This window comes from Tachysurus vachellii, chromosome 18, assembly GCF_030014155.1.
Source record: "Tachysurus vachellii isolate PV-2020 chromosome 18, HZAU_Pvac_v1, whole genome shotgun sequence".
NCBI classification, from domain to species: domain Eukaryota; kingdom Metazoa; phylum Chordata; class Actinopteri; order Siluriformes; family Bagridae; genus Tachysurus; species Tachysurus vachellii.
The window spans coordinates 21,871,898-21,884,397 of record NC_083477.1 but is presented as its reverse complement, the minus strand read 5'-3'; the positions used below and the strand labels follow the sequence as shown (position 1 = coordinate 21,884,397).

The 12,500-nt window shown below is 40.8% G+C and overlaps 1 protein-coding gene and 1 long non-coding RNA gene across 3 annotated transcripts in view; both read right to left on the bottom strand.

Moving 5' to 3' along the window:
• The window catches only part of prdm1b (PR domain containing 1b, with ZNF domain), a 15,838-nt gene extending 15,456 nt beyond the window's left edge, over nt 1-382 (bottom strand). The window contains exon 1 of one of the 2 annotated variants that reach the window (XM_060892177.1): nt 45-382. The gene's annotated coding sequence lies outside the window, so the exon portion shown is untranslated. The remainder of the gene's footprint in view (nt 1-44) is intronic. The other variant, XM_060892178.1, reaches the window with a different exon arrangement.
• Nucleotides 383-8,436: 8,054 nt separating this feature from the next.
• Nucleotides 8,437-11,923, bottom strand: LOC132860896 (uncharacterized). Its single transcript, XR_009649885.1, has 4 exons — nt 11,713-11,923; nt 11,187-11,233; nt 9,938-10,130; nt 8,437-8,973 (listed from the first exon to the last, which is right to left on the bottom strand). It is a non-coding gene; the product is annotated as an uncharacterized LOC132860896 (long non-coding RNA).
• Nucleotides 11,924-12,500: the final 577 nt, after the last annotated feature.

Here is a 12,500-nt window from a genome sequence, read left to right as displayed (position 1 = left end):
AAAACTGTTTCTCATCCATTCATTCACTGGTACTTTCCACTTACTTGACACTGGTGTAGTTCGAGCTCAAGCTTCATCCTGTTGTTTACATCATCCCTCTTCATCTCTCTCCTCTAGTCACAAACACATCCTCAACCTTTTCTTCACTTCCCAATTCTGTTCCAGTCGTTTCTGTTTTTTTTTCCTTTCTCTCCCACAGTAACTGTCGGCATCTCGCTTGTGCCAGGCTTTTGAGCATGCGTGAGCATCCAATCAGGGAAACCCGGTGGTCATGTGACCCTCAGTATTAGTCATAAGCAATCCGATTGTGACGGTGGCCGCGCCAGCTGAAGCGTAACGTTGGCTTCTCTTCAGACAGAGAGAACATGGGTTCAGAAAGAAAGCAGATGGTGTCTCAGGGCTGTGACATCACACCCTTGTCCGCTTTTCCTCACTCCCTACTATTAACGAGCAACATGACCTCCTCTCAGCCTTAAACACCCCACAAGGCCACAGACTCCTCATCTGACCTACATCAGGACAGTGTGGAGCAGCAGGTGGAACAGGAGCTCCGTCTGCATCTCGTCCCATCACACCGCTCTCTCTGACACCTCACTGCACGTCATAAAGAGAAAGTAAAGTGAAGAGGTGAAGCGGGATGTGGGAATCGGTTCAGATGTGGATTGTGAAGTTTTATTTCCTTGGAGGAACATTAACATGATCCTCCAGTTCATGAGTGGAGAAGCTGCAGAGATGCGACAGAATGACAGTAAATGTCAACAGCAGTAAATGGTCGAGGGGCCAAAACTTTTGATATTGAGTGTACTCATGTTTATGCTCAGGTTTATCGCTGACACCTTTTACATTCAGTCATGTACAGATATACTGAATAAGTGTGTGTGTGCGTGTGTGTGTGTGTGTGTTCTAATACCGTCTGTTCAGTGAGACACTCAGTATATCGGCTGCCATATGGCTCGGCTGTGTGGCTGCTGTGGAGGAAGTGTGTCTCTCATCCTGCTGTGCTAATTTCTCTAATTATCAGACAGTCTGTGAGGAGGCTTAGGACCTCACGGCTGGGCGAGTCTCTCGACACGAGATCTACAAACGGACTACAAAGATGAAGAGATTAAGAGAGAAACGTTTGGCAATGTTAATAAAATATGTTTTTAAGACTGACAGCCAATTTTTATCACAGGTTTTTTTGCAACTGAAGCTACAACAGAATACGTTTTAAATGAAACCAATAAAGTCTAGTTTTAAAGTCTGTTTTCCTTCATTTCCTAGAAACACTGCCTAGATCCTGGTGCAGCGCTCACCTCCACGTCCCTGACAAGAGTCACTGTTACAGGAAATGAGGGAAAGAACAGATCTGTGGTGAAACGCTCTATAAAGACGACTGGATCCACTGATTATTCTGAATTAAGCCTGAAATGTTTAGGAGAAGATGCAGAAGATTGTGAGGGTGTGGTACAGCATAATCTTACCTGGGAATACAAAGGGAATTCTGTAGAAATACCATAGAACCATAAGCAAGGTGCATGCACACACACACACACACACACACACACACAGTGATACTGTTACATATCTCCAAATTAAACTGGAAATTTGAGATAACGTGATATCAAGGTGCTTGTGTACAGTAACTCTCCTCACACAGCTCAGGACAGGGGAGACGAGATGGAAACCATCATCTGTCAGAGCTCAGAGTTCCTCGTGAGATGTTTGCATGTTAAACGTTAAAGATTAAAGGTATAAGTTTGCTAATAAGGTTCCACCTTTTTTTTTTTTTTTTTACTGTAGCTTAGAGTTTAATTTTAAAAATGTTCCTGATGGTCGAAGCGGAATCTTTACCTTTCATGCAGTTATCTAATCAGCTAATCGTAAGACAGAAGATATTATAGAGATGATATCATATCAGCCATCAGATTAAAACGTTCATGTCTTCAATCTAATGGTGCGTGACCATGTTTAGGTTTAGATGCAGATTTAAATAGCCTTCAGTCCTCAAACATCAGCATTTTAAAAAATAGATAGAGTTTCCATCTTTCTTTCCACATCCATCTTTAACGATAAATCAACTTTTGTACTCAACCAAAAATAACAAAAGGTTTTTTGATATTCTGCAAAAAAAATATTAAAACCGTTATGTAAGAGCTGCATGGAAATCCCCAAACCCGGCACTGTACTCTTGGAAAAAATGGTTCCTCAATGGTTCTTTGAATAAATATGGGTTCTTTGTTTCCTTTTGAATCTTTCTCTGAAAGGGACGCTCCCGGACCACTGCGCCGAAGAACCGTTTAAAGATCTAAATTTGTCTTTTTTCCCCTCTGAGAGTTTATGATTAGTTTTTATGGCTCACTTGATGACCGTAAAACATTAGAAATGACCCAAAAATACCTCGTGTTATTTTAATATCCAGGGCTTTTAGTCTTCCAGCTGTGTGAGGGATAAAGCAGGTGAAGGTTTCCTTAGGCTGAAGGTCTCCTGATTGAGAATAATGTGGGAAGGGTTGGAGCTCTGTGATGGTGTGCAGGATCAGGGTCTTTTTGTTGCTGTACTTTTGCAACATTAATAACATTTCTGTAAAAGGTTTATCAGCCTCGTCACTTCAAATCACAACCATCTTCCTCTGTATTACTGACCTTTTGATTCTGGACCTTTTCCCGTTGACATATTAAATACTGTATTCCCTTGGTTCAGCTGAGCCGACTGACCTGTATTTCTAATCAGATGTATCCCAGCCCTGCACAACCCTAGCAACACACAAACATGTCAGCTTGGTCTTATTGTTATTGTTTCAGTTAAACCTGAGCTCACTTCTGAAGAACTTTCTTTTCTGATGAAGCTATCTCTGGGCTGGAATTCATTTTCTCCAAAACTGAAAGCACAACCTGCGATTAAAATCTGAACGGTCACAGCCTTGAACATGTCCCACTTTCTAATTGCTACACAAACAAATCGTCCACTGATTCTTTATCAAACACCGAAACCATCGCTTTTTTTTTTTACTTTAAGATCGGCATCTCAAAGACATCGTCGTGCCGTTGTGTTCAGAGCCGTACACAAATCGATGTAATTACTGGTGATGGTTTATCAGGAAAACATCTGACGAGGAGAGCAGCAGATGTGTCTGTGCATGAGACTGTTACTGGACATTTGTCCTGGAGTTCAGCACATCAACAAATAGCCAGTAATCGATGTTTGAAACCGATGCTGCTGGTTTCATAACACATTCATTTTTCAGCTCTGCAAAAAGGGTTGCATGAAGCTACGGCCTCGGCATAGAGCGATCGTACGACTTCAAATCTTCAAACGACGGCTGAAGACCCACCTCTTCCCGAAACGCTCGAACAAGCACTTTTTCCATTTGTTTGTAATGTATTCATTGTAGTGTTAATGTATTCATTGTAGTGTTAATGTATTCATTGATAGAGAGAATAAAGGCGTCTGTTAAATGTCATTAATGTAAGTGTGAATAAAGGTTAAGACGTGTGAAGCTGTAACAACAACAGCAACATAAAGTGTGAACCTTTTTAAAGCCACAGCTGGCACAAGGCCAAGTTTCAACATATACAGAAAGGAAAATAAAATGAACAGGATGAAGGACTCCGTCTCTGACCGGTGCCAGCATCACAGCCAGTCAAGCATGAAGCACACCTGAGCTGAAAGCTGAGCTCACAGTGCTGCTACTGAGGACCAGTAACTGAAAATATCTGAGCGATGAGGTGGTGCGATAGAGTCGAGTTACTGCCACCACCTGAAGTGTCATATTTATAAAGATTATTTACCCCACATCCCCACGTGTGCTCCTCTGTGTTATCATATGATTACATGTAAAGCTGTCGAACACCTGTGAAACGAGTCACGTGCCAAAAAACTCAAACAAACTAACAAGAACATTTAAATTAAAAAATATATATATAAAAGGTGTAATTTCAGTACTCAGTACTCAGTAAAGTGTGTGTCTGCAGTGTGAATTTACACAGTAAACTGTGTGCAGATGTTGTAAAATAAGAGATTGACACCTTGCACGGCACCAAGCTGAGCTGGCGATGACATATGACTTCTAAATCGGAGCTGAATAAACAAACAGAAGAAGCTGCCGTAGAGTTTCTTCAGATGCTGAGCCAAAATAATAAAAACTAAGTGCAGCATGTTACTAAGTGCTTTATTTTTTTGGCTACAGGTTTCAATTGCTTGATGTGCACAAGAGTAAGATGATTTGCTAAAATTCATCTGACTGAACTTCCTCCTGTCATTTTGAAAGACAGAGGTGTGAAATTTGCGGTTTTCATCAGTGCTACGTTCAGTGGTTCTGTGTCTCTGTATAGCACCGGTCATTGCTAATGCTCTCTCACAGAGACCTGTGATGAGGACAGGACAGCGTTAGCGTTTAGGACATGTGGTGAGATGACCCGGTTACGGTGGGAAAGACCTTGCATCAAACACGAGCAGTGGAGCTTTGTGTTCATTGGTGGAGTGTGGGAAAGCTCTACAGGCAGCTTGTTTAATGCCAAACTGAGGAACTTGAACTTTCTCACACTGGATGATAGCAGTTACTAGTGAAAGAGAGTGAGATAGAGAGAGAGAAACGCTGCAGAGTGTTGACAAAAGCCACAGAGTTCACACCTCAGTCTTTGAAAACATCAACAAGAATATCTGCGTTTAACCAACCAGCCAAGGCACGTCATCACCCTCAGTGTGGAATAAAAGCCTCAGTGTTGACTGACCTCATGATCACTGGTACTAAATACAGCAGACCAACCAAGACTGTCTTAGTGCTGTATACACCAAACACTGCGCTTTATTCTTTAACTCCTACTTGTCCAAAACCACACCGGCTTTCGCCCGACAGCTGCACGGCCCTCGGTTCAATCCTGACCTCGGAGTTCAGAGATGGGGGACACGAGTCATATGACTTGACTTGAGTCAGACTTAAGTCGCATATTTGAGACTTGAGATTGTTTGACAAATATTTAAAAAAAGACTCGACTTGACTTTGACTTGACATTCATGACTTGAGACTTACTTGTGACTTGCACACATGTGACTTACTCCCACATCTGTCAGGGTTACTCTCTCACCAGGCTTTCTAGTTTCTTCCTACATTTAAAACCCTGATGTATGTAAAATGCTGTCAAGAAAATATCATGCATGCATAATGACCAACAAAGGACCAGCATCTTATCCATGTAGATCTTCTAGCTCAATGGACCCCAACTCCCATCATGCACCCCGGTAACAAACACCAGAATGCTCAGACGTCCCATTTCCCACACAGTTACTGAACATCTGATAACATTCACCTGTTGATCCTTTTCCACACTCACTCATGGCCTCCTTAGATTTGACTTTCTCTCACAGTGACTTTTCACCTGTGTAGATTTTCACCTTGATGAACGTGTCACATATTAACGTCACTTTTGTTTGAACAATTTCCCAGAGAGGATGAATAAAGTATACCGATTCTTTCAGGACCTTTATACAGCTCACAGAAGCGTTAGCATTGTTTGCTATGCTGAGAACTGTCCTGATTCAGCCATGATGATGAATTCTAACCCAACTGGTCTGTGTGTGCTTATGAGCGCTAATTACGCCTTCATAATTAAGGAAACTGCGCTCTTAATTCCCTGGAAATGAAATACATACGAAATAATTGCCTCAATATTTCCGAGCATGATATCATTCTCAAAAGTTATTTTGTTGTCGTTCCTTTCCATGAGCATGTCTTTATACATAAACCCAAATCCACTTTAATCCACAATGCGTCTTCAGGGGTGTTAATCTGATGTCGTCGAGTTGTAACAGGTGGGATTGGGGATTTAAAAAAATCCGTCTGAGAGACGAGCCGGACTTATTCCTAAATCCGTCTGATCAATAATAAGCGTGCTGCTAATTAAACCAGAGCAGGAGGAAGGGGTGGGGGAGGGGAAAACGAGACGTGTGAATCAGACACGTCTAGACGAAGTAAAAATACACACCCGAGGTGGGGGAGGGGCAGGGCCTCTGGAAAAGGTGCTTTTTATTATTTTTTCATACTAGGAGTGAATAATGCTTACTGCTTAACATATATAGTCTATGTTATAAACTCCTGACCTCATTTCCGTCCATCCTCCTCCTCCTCCTCATACTTTGTTCCTGTTTCTCTCCATCACTTTGACCTAATTCTCTCAATCTAATCTGCTGCTTTGAGACCATCTTTTGGACAACAATCAACTCCGCTAATTGCCTAAATCCCCTTCGTCTTTAAGAATCGCACTCTCTTCCTCTCTCTCTCTCCCTCTTTTCTCTCTCTCCCTCTTTCTCTCTCTCCTTACGCCTAGTTAGCGAAACACAAAACCTGAGCATGATGTAATCAGTGACAAATCCCAGCATTCAGCTGCTGAAAATGCCTCATCACCACCATCGTTATCATCAACTTCAGCATCATCACCATCAACCTCCTCCACTTCCGGATGTGGGTGAAGAATCAAACTGAAATTCAAAGAAGAAAAGAGAAGAAAAGAGAAGTAAAGAGAAGCATCACCTCGAGCCTGTAGGCGATTAGAGAAGAATAGAAAAATTACTCATACGGTAAAAATAACTATAACTTCTGCCAGATTAACCTTGAGGCACTTCCTGTTTTATAGCTGATGGGAAATTTCACAAAGAAAAGTTCATCAATAAATAAATAAATAAATAAATATCTGAACAATGATGTTAATAATTCAGTAAATGTAAGCTGATGTAATCTCCATCACACCAATCTGTCTGTTCCTTCCACAAACACCCCATCCATCGCTCTCTCTCTCTCTCTCTACACACACATACATATATATATTATATATATATATATATATATATATATATATATATATATATATATATATATATATATATATATATATATATATATAGTAAAGTCTGTGTGCAAGTCATCTATTTATTGTAAGTCAAAGCTACAAATTCATGATCCTAGAAAGCTGTGAACCTCAAACTCAAGTGTTATAATAATCTTCTGTTAATGAGGTATAAAGAGTAGATTTTATGATAGTTTGAAACATGACATAGGTCATGTGTCATGGAGGGTTACGTAGCGTTTATGTAGGCCTATAAACTGCACTTTAAGGACACTACGTATGAAATGTCACATCAGGTATAAAACACAAACGCAGACACGTTCACAGAGATATTAGAAAGAAAGAAAGAAAGAAAGAAAGAAAGAAAGAAAGAAAGAAAAAGAAAGAAAGAAAGAAAAACAAACAGAACGTGTGGCAGTAACAATGCCATCAGTTCAGTCTACACGCTACTGAAAAATGCTTTTCATGTTGTACTGACAGCCTGCGCTCGCTGCACATTATAACCAACCACAGCATTGAACATGTGGAGCGTGGCGTGATGAGTGATGGGTGTGTGTTACTAACCAGGCCCGTGTGTGTGTAGAGTGTGTGTGTGTAATTAATGAAGCCAGGGGCATCTGTGTCTTTACAGTGTCTGAGACCTTCACCTCCACACTTTGTTCTGTCGTTCCTCTCTGAGCTGTAGAACATTGGGTTCTCCATTCTGAGTCTCGGTTCCTTTCTGAGTTTCTTTCTAACATTCAGAGGGCTTTTACTTCTTACAGTTGGATTTCAGTGAATCTGCTTCATAAAAGAGATCAGGGTCAGGGGTCAGAATCAGGGACCTGACAGAAGAATGCAGGTGAAGAACAGAAACCAAACACAACAAACAATGAATGAAAAAGTTCTGCTGTGTCATGAGAACGATGTCATTTCCTGGGAAACGTTCTATGGCAATTCTGGGGATTAGACATGGAGTGTGTGGGAGGCAGCAGTTATTTACTATATTACATTTCCTAAACAATATGATGTCACTTCCTGTCAGATCATGGTGTGTTAAATGGTTCCTTTGTCTAGTTTTGCATCAAGATTGTAGGTGTGTGTGTGTGTGTTTTACTGCTCCTGCTCAAGTTTCAGCGCCAAGTCAAATAACTACAGGCCTTACTGCATTTGTGTGTGTGTGTGTGTGTGTGTGTGTGTGTTTGCTTATCTAGTTGTTGCTTGTCAAATTATAATTAAGTCTTGTAATACCTTGTTAATAACCACCCATTAGTTTTTATGAATCATCTTTCAGTGCGTTATTAAGATTTATTCCACGCTTATGAATGTGTTATAAAGGGTTTTTTTTGCATTACGGTCACTTCTGCTGGATGTAGAAACAGTATAACATTAGATAAGTTTTTATACACTGTGAGTCACTTCCATGTGACTGTCTTATGTGTCATTAGCGCTCTGTGTCTCTTAGCACGTTCAACTCCATCAGTTCTTTATCACTTCCTGTAGAGGGGGAAGGGTGCAGTACACACACACACCTTTCAGCCCTGAAGCTGCAGACACTGACTGATGCTTTCAGGAAACACACACACACACACACACACACACACACACACACACACACACACACACAGGTGTTCCGTGTTCTTTAACATGAGTGTTCATAAAATTTGATATAAAACCTTCTGTAAGCCTTTATTACATCTCATAAACCCAATCATGTTTATATAAACTGTAACTGTTGTAACTTCTTTATGTCACTTCTTTCAGATGTTATAAAACTTTCTGTAAATTATAAAACAATAACAGTGTGTGTTTGCAGCTCATTGTGTGTTTTCTTCTATTCCTGGAAGCTTTTCTTGTTCTATTCATAGCTTCCTGGTGACTTGTGATTTAGTATTATGACATCATCATGATTGTTTTTTTTTCCTTTCACGTCCTTAAGTCAAGTAAGTTTCATTATTCACTGCTCATGAGATTTAAACGACACACACATGACTGGAAGAGCTGAAGAGGTATTATTTTCTGTTCTTCAGAGGTCCAGTGTGGGTGAGCCTGAGCTCATGATGGTCTCAGATTCCTGCTTTTGCACACTGAAGTGGATCCTGACGTGGTCTTCTGCTGCCGGAGCTCCTCCTCCTCTGTGACTGTGCATTTTGTTGTGTTCTGAGATGTTTTTCTGTTCACCACAGTTATAAAGATTGATTATGATGATGAGTTTATGATGATGAATAATGTTCTGCTCTACTGTTAAACATTAATGCAGTGTCATGACACCATTAGGTTTCAGTGTCAGGACTCGCGAGAAAAGAAAGCTTCCTTTTTTATGTTATAAGGTGGTTATGACCACTTTCGCACCATCAGCTATAGTGAGTTTGGTTTTACTGCTCGTCATTGAAACTGATGAAAACACACTTTATGACAGTTTGTTGGTACATTTACGTAGGTATGAAGTGTGAACATCTAGGGCTTATATGGCGTTTATGTAGCTCTATGAAAAGCACTATAAGAACACTATGTATGAAACCACATATCACACACACACACACACACACACACCAAACTCCCACAAACACACACATCAACAACTGTCAAAGCTACAAATTCATGATCCTAGAAAGCTGTGAACCTCAAACTCAAGTGTTATAATAATCTTCTGTTAATGAGGTATAAAGAGTAGATTTTATGATAGTTTGAAACATGACATAGGTCATGTGTCATGGAGGGTTACGTAGCGTTTATGTAGGCCTATAAACTGCACTTTAAGGACACTACGTATGAAGTGTCACATCAGGTATAAAACACAAACGCAGACACGTTCACAGAGATATTAGTCTTAATGACAGCTGACAAATAGTGTGTATGTCAGATGTTATGGAGGGCTTGTGTAGCTCTGTGGACACCGCACTTGAGTACAGAGTGTTGCTCAGGATGAAACCACACATCACACGTGAAACACAAAAATAAACATTAAGGTGAGTCACTCTGGGACTTTCCTCATTATGGACCAGACATTAAGTCTAACAGCCCAGCACTTCAATCACATCCTTTCCAATAGCAATAGCAATGACATCACTCTCACGCTCAACCCCCATTGGTTAATGGCATGTGGACGGTGAGTCATCTCACTCTGTATCACTGACCTTTGGCTTTTAGGAGCAATGAAGGCGTCAGAGAGTCAGAGCTGGTGTTTGCTCAGCCTCGCCCCTGTCAGGGATCAGGCCGTGTGTTGTAGGTGTATGACACATTACTGCACCATGCTGGAAATATCTCTCACACGCCAGTCGTGTGACCACTAACACGTGTCCTGGACATGTTCAGACATGAACACAGCAGCTACAGCGGGAGAGGGAGAGAGAGAGAGAGAGAGAGAGAGAGAGAGAGAGAGAGAGAGAGAGAGAGAGAGAGAGAGAGACAGACAGAAAAGACAGAAAGAGAGAGAGAGAGAGACACAGAGAGAGAGAGAGAGAGAGAGAGAGAGAGAGAGAGACAGACAGAAAAGACAGAAAGAGAGAGAGAGAGAGACACACAGAGAGAGAGAGAGAGAGAGAGAGAGAGAGACAGACAGAAAAGACAGAAAGAGAGAGAGAGAGAGAGAGAGAGAGACAGACAGAAAAGACAGAAAGAGAGAGAGAGAGACACAGAGAGAGAGAGACTGAACAACTAAAGTAAACAAATAATTTTGTAATGATGAATTATGAATATAAATGTGCCCCATCATTTTAGGTGTTTTAGGTGAATCTCACAATAAATAATAATAATAATAATAATAATAATAATAATAATAATAAAGTGAATTGCATCTAAATGATTAGAAGGCCCAACCCCCCCCCCCCCCCATGTTACATGATCATCACACACAATCACTCCAAAATTTACTGTCCCTTTTTCAGAATTATTTATAATCATGAAACATGTTTCTAACATTAAAATAAATAAATATCAAGTAATGTGTGTGTGCGCGTGTGTGTGTCTGTGTGTGTGTGTGTATGTGTGTATGTGTGTGTGTGTGTCTGTGTGTGTGGTCTTACAAACATGAAAGGCTCACCTGAGGCACTATCAGATTGCTCAAACACAGGAAACACACACACACACACACACACACACACACGTTAAACTTTGGCTTTACATGTGGCTTTTGCCTTTAGCTGCAGGGTGACTGAGCACAAACATGTCACACTACTTCCTGTCCTTCCTCTGAGTTTCCTCACACTGTACATAATCTGTCAACACATGTCTACTTCATGTGTGTGTATGTGTGTGTACCTGCAGGGCAACATGTGTCAGCACTCACACTGCTTCACATGTCTAACTCCATGTCATTTCATTTACTGCAATATAAAATCAGTGTAAAAGACATTTCTCGATGTCTGTATTGACGGACCGACTGACCTGAGTGAAGCTCCTCAGGTCTTCTGTGTCTGGAAGGTTGTGAGTTCCTGCAAAAACCATCAAAAACATATTCAAATAAATAACGCAACCACAGACACGTCCCTGAGAACAACGCACAGACTTTAGTTTTATTTTTCTCTCTTTTTTAAATGTAATGATTATACACTCGCTGGCCACTTAAGGATAGTTTACATCATGAGGAGGATCGTGTTAGAAACCCGACACGTTCAGGCGGATTCTAATGCAACTAAATACTACATTAAGTTTGGATGTGATTCAGCGTCTGGTGTGTGTGTGAAGTGAGGAATGTAAATGTTCAGTAAGCGCTCTGTGATTTCTGCTCGTCCTGATCTGAGAACGATTTGAAGCGTTTTTCATGTTAGACACGTAAAAGAAAGCCGATGCTGTGTAAATAAAACAGCAGCAGAGATTAAATGTGTTGTGTGACACATCCACAGTGCTGTTCCACTCGGTCACTGTTCACTGTGTGATATCTGAAACATGTGGAACAAGAAATGAAACACACTCGGTGTTGTGTTGCAGCTCAGTTTGAAATGCATCACAGTCTTTGTGTTTTTGCCCTCGAGGGAAACTCCGTCACATTTTCAGCCTGTTTCAGGTAAAGTTCGTTAGTCGTCCGGAACCCGAGTCAGTCCCAAGGGCTCGAGTCTGAAGTGTGAATAAACACCTGAGTAGGACAAAAGCAGCAGACGTTAATGTGTGTGTTGTTATTGCTAGTGTCTAACCCTAACCCTAACCCTAACCCTAACCCTTCTATCAATAACACACTTCAACATTGTTACATAAACATATTTCACTAAAATCTACACACTCGACACACACTCTATACAAAATTGCTACACACTCGACACACACTCTATACAGACTCTGCACCAAATCGACACACACTCTATACAAAATCCACACACGCTCCACACACACACTAGACACACACTCTATACAAAATCCACACACACTCGATACACACTCGACACACTCTATACAAAATTGACACACACACTATACAAAATTGACACACACTCAACACACACTCTATACAAAATCAACACACACTCGACACACACTCTATACACACTCTATTCAAAATTGATACACACTCGACCCACACTCTATACAGACTCTATACAAAATCGACACACTTGACACACACGCTATACAAAATCGACTCACACTCGACACACACTCTATACAAAATTGACACACCCTCGACACACACTCTACACACTCTGTATAGACTCAGCACACTCTGTACACACTTCATATTCAAACACACATAAAGATATATTTAAAACA